The 4,427-nt window shown below is 49.8% G+C and overlaps 2 long non-coding RNA genes across 2 annotated transcripts; one reads left to right on the top strand and one right to left on the bottom strand.

The window, feature by feature from the left end:
- Positions 1 to 436: 436 nt before the first annotated feature.
- LOC119308033 lies at positions 437 to 1,991 on the bottom strand. Its single transcript, XR_005149753.1, has 2 exons — positions 1,588 to 1,991; positions 437 to 1,457 (listed from the first exon to the last, which is right to left on the bottom strand). It is a non-coding gene; the product is annotated as an uncharacterized LOC119308033 (long non-coding RNA).
- Positions 1,992 to 2,198: 207 nt separating this feature from the next.
- Positions 2,199 to 3,193, top strand: LOC119305332. The gene is made up of 3 exons (XR_005148620.1): positions 2,199 to 2,576; positions 2,679 to 2,919; positions 3,023 to 3,193. It is a non-coding gene; the product is annotated as an uncharacterized LOC119305332 (long non-coding RNA).
- Positions 3,194 to 4,427: the final 1,234 nt, after the last annotated feature.

The following is a 4,427-nucleotide window of genomic DNA, read 5'->3' on the forward strand; positions in this document are numbered from 1 at the left end:
AGCCATATTGCACAGTTCCCAATGCCCCGCCAGGCTTTTCTGGCTCCTCAGGCTTAATTGGGAGGCGCTAGTTTAAATTTAAATATGCTACTAGCTGATGAGGAAGCTGCAAGCGAGGTGTGGCTAGGGCGAGCACGCGAGCCACGGGATGCTAGGAAGGAAAACCCGTTCATGTGGCTAGGCTATCCAGTGCACCCAGATTGTGGTGCCGCACGTCCGTTTGACTTCAAAACTCAAACTACCCGTGTAAAATATTGGCTCGCAACGAAATTACTATTTAAACAAAAGGCCGCCCACTACAAGGATACCCCCTATAAAGCAACACATATTCTACAACGTTTTGACTATAAGTTGCAAAATCCACAAGAGATACGCATATAAGCGTTGCGGCATATCCATTGTACACTTGCAGCTCACGGCCATAGTGCCGTACATAGATTGCAACAGATCTTATATGTTGCCATGTAGGTGTTGTAAATTATATCTGTTATAAGACTGCAAATATACATAATTAAAAACTAAAATTAACTAGAGACGCTGGTACACATAAGGAACGTGGCGCCAAAATCTGTGCTGACCGTTCGAGCAAGGTGAGTACTAGGCGCCAGTGCGCCGGCCCAACTTTGGGCCGGTCGTACCAGCAGCGTCCTAGCAGCGTCCGATCGAACAACTCATAGCCGTACGATTCTTTCCTTTTCTTTCACCAGGCGTCTTCTTCCTTTAAAAAAAACTTCCAGCATGCTGCCATGGATGAGCGATGCGCCCAGCCAGAAAGTACCGCCCCGATGCGCTCGCCTGCAGCCGCCCTCCCTGCTGGTCGTCGTCGTCGCTGCCGGCCGCAGTCGTTGCCGCCGGCCGCTGCCATGGTGGAAGCAAAAACAAAAGCTGGATCCAGCTAAAACAGAACATGGTGGAAGCAAAATTTGAAGTTGTTTCCAGTAAAAAATTATGGCGGTAGCAAAATAATTTGCTGGATCCAAACTTCTGATGATGCATGTGCTAGCAGTCAGGGTGGCTGGCTGCATCATCTCTGCGTCTCCAGCTCGCCGGGTTCGAGTGCCAAGCAGCAAAAAATCAGGAAGCAACAAAAATCTTCCAGCAAAAAACTTCACCCCGGGATGGAAGTTCGGTGATCGGTTGAAGCAAAATCAGAAAATGCTTCTAGCAAAAACAAACTTAGGTGACAACAAAAACGACATGAGCATTTGAGAGCTCTGCATCCGATGAAGCAAAAAATTATCTTGGTTCCAGCAAAAAAAATACACCGGTTCCAGCAAAAACAAAAAATTGGTTCAGCAAAAAATGGCCACCCTCTCTTGCAGCTCCCCCAGTAGCCGGTTGCAGCTCCGGCGTGCACGATTGCAGCTCCCGACGTTCGAACTGCGTTGGATACAACACTCCTTGCTGCTCGATGTAGCTTCCCCGGCGAGGCACCGACCTTGTAGCACATCCACCAGCTGGTTGCAGCAGACAGGGGCACCAGTTCCAGCAAAAAACGAAGATGTTCATAAAAAACGAATGGGGATGGTAGCAAAAAACAAAGGGATTGTAGCAAAACAAAATGGTTGATCCAGCAAAAAAAAATACCCGGTTCCAGCAAAGCCCCTCGGTTCCAGCAAAAACTCGCCGCCGCCGCCGTCGCCGTGGGCGGGTGCAGCTTGGCCATGGCGACCGAAACACCCTGGCTACGACGGCCATGGAGAGGGCGCGTGTCCAGCTACCGGTGGAGGCGGACAAGGCGACGAGCGTCACAGCCATGGAGAGGTAGGAGCCGCACGAGCACCATGGAAGGAGTTGCTCGCCGGAGGGATGGTCGTGCCATGACTGACGAGATTGGAATTGGGAGGAGAGAGACTTGAGGGGAACGAATGGCTGTAGTGTGTTCTGAAGAGATAAGATGAAGAGGTAGGCGGTGGGTGGATCCAAATGCTCACGTAGTCATGTGGAGAGAAAAACTAAGCGAGCAACGCGGTGCGCCGGCCGTCTCCAAACGTTTTCCTTCGAGCAAAAACCAAGTCGCGCGTAGTCCCTTCCCTTTATTCTCCGATCCAGATCATTCTCCGATCCAGATCAGTGACGGAGGCACAGTGGGCCACCCTCCACCCTGGAATTTTGGCCCGGCCTGTTTACCACATAGGTTTTTTTAGACACGTAGGTAATAAGAGATGGGCTTAGAGAAAAAATAAGCCTAGTATCGTCGTCCCAAAGCGAACGCAGCCCCGCACGTTCAGTCAACCCAGTTTGTTCGTTTTCTCTAGCCTCGCGAATACTCGACCCGCCGCCAGGAGCCAGCTGAGCCGCCTGCCTCGCCGTCCCTGCCCGGTCGCCCGGAGTGACTGGCAGACCGCCCGAGACCCTGACCAGCCTGACGGCTGACGGCCGCGACCTGCCTCTGCCTACCCGGCTTGGCGCCCGACCGGTTGCTGTCCGCGCAGGCGCGCACGGCGCACCACCGCGCAAGAGCGCGCCCTGCTGACCGGACTGCCGGAGCAGCCCACTCCCAGTCCGCTCAGCGCTCGCCTTAGTCGCTGATCCTCCGGTCCTTTACATCCCCATCCCCTGCTCAGCTCGGAAAGGTACCTCATCGCGGGTCACCTGATCTCTGAAGTCTGAACCTCCATGCTTTGGACGAAATTACATGAAACTTATATGCATTAATATTTGTTATTTTTATGCAGTGTGCAATGGATTTAGAATCCACCAAATTTCTATTGCAATTTCCTAGAGAAAGTACCCAGTACTCAGCTGGTGTAGATGAATTCCTAGAGTTTGCATATAAATATACGAGCAGATACAATGAATGATCCGATGTCCATGTGAAGTTTGTGTTCACAATTTAGTACTATCAAGGGATGATGTCTGTGACCATTTGATGTGGAATGTAATGCTTTTGAGCTATGACACAGTAGCTCAATAAAGGTCAGCTTCCAGTGTGATTCTGTTATTTACATTCTTAGTATCACTGCTGCCACTTATGTCATTTTGGACATGAAACTTACAACTCTATTGCTCCTGTAAGCAGGTTTGATGGACAAAGAAAGTCACTGATCTGAAAATGTGGAGCTTATAGTTAAAGTGACGAATTCATTACTGTTATTTGATTTTTTTTCTTTTATGTCCATGTACTTTATAATTCGGACAAGAAGATTTATAGGTGTGACTGGCCTAAAGTGTCAATACTTGATCCCAAATATGTTGGTGTTGGACTGTTGGTCATTCTGTTTCCTACACATTCTTACACATGTTCATATATTAACTACATCCGGGTTGTTGCTTATCTCATAAACATCATAGAAGTGTTCAATTGGCTGGTTCCACGAACTCGATCAATACATTGGTGTTGGTTGTCTTCTTGCCAATATATCACAAGGGCACCTCTAACTTGGAAGGGAACAACAGTAGAGTGCTAGTGTTAATCTATTTGCACCAGATTAATGTAGCTTTAGCTTTTCTTCAGTTAGCTGTAGCGTTTCTTCAGTTGACTGTAGCTTTTCTTCAGTTAGCACGGAAAAGACACTGTTCAGCACGTCGCTAATACTGCCTTGTGCCGTGCGTGTCTCTGTTCTGGTGTGTTGCATAAGGACATCTCCAACACTTGACCTCTAAAACGGACACCGCATCTGTGGACCGGTCCGGACTGGTGTACGGGCAATGATACGGAGCCGGCCATTCAAAGCATACCGCAAAATGTTTGGTCACATTCCGAACAAATTTAAGAAAAAAATTGATACAAATTTAAACAAATTGATGATTTTATTTAAACTTAAATATTATTTTTGGCATAAAACCAGATTGTATTTTGCCCGGTGAAATTAAAACTTCAATAAATCTAACCTACCTTATACTTGATGGTGACCTAGTATACCTGGCCGGGCTGGCCGACAACACCTCTGTCGCCGTCGGCGGTTTCGGGTTTCTAGCGGCGGAAGGGCGCATGGTAGCAACAGGGCATCCCGACTGCCGTTTGGCGCTCGCGGATAATCCTGTTTGCTTGCAGCTGCGCCGCGCACAGTGCGGCTGCGGCCACCGCGGAAATGGGCGCGGGAAACAGGGACGGCAGGACTTAATGGAGGGGGCAGCGTGGTGGTCTCACTTAGAGACCACTGCTTGCCATACTTCAGCGTCTCCTTGTCGAGACGGTAGAGACAATGCTTTCTTGTCTCCGTTGTGGTCTTCGATAGGTCGATGACCCAGGCCCTTGCGTCCAGGCTCCTCATCAGACTTGGCGAATATGAAGCGACGCGTCGCGTTGCGCCACTCCTGCCTCGCCACCCTCTCCTCGGCCAACACGATGGCCCACGACGAGGATTTGTCACCGCCCTGACCACCGAGGTAGTGAAGGAGGCGGTCGTGCATCTTCGACATCGCCAACGACACCTCCTCCTTGATGAGCCCGTCGTGCTTGTTGTGACAATGCGGTGAGGCCA

The sequence above is a fragment of the Triticum dicoccoides genome, chromosome 5B (assembly GCF_002162155.2).
Source record: "Triticum dicoccoides isolate Atlit2015 ecotype Zavitan chromosome 5B, WEW_v2.0, whole genome shotgun sequence".
NCBI lineage: Eukaryota > Viridiplantae > Streptophyta > Magnoliopsida > Poales > Poaceae > Triticum > Triticum dicoccoides.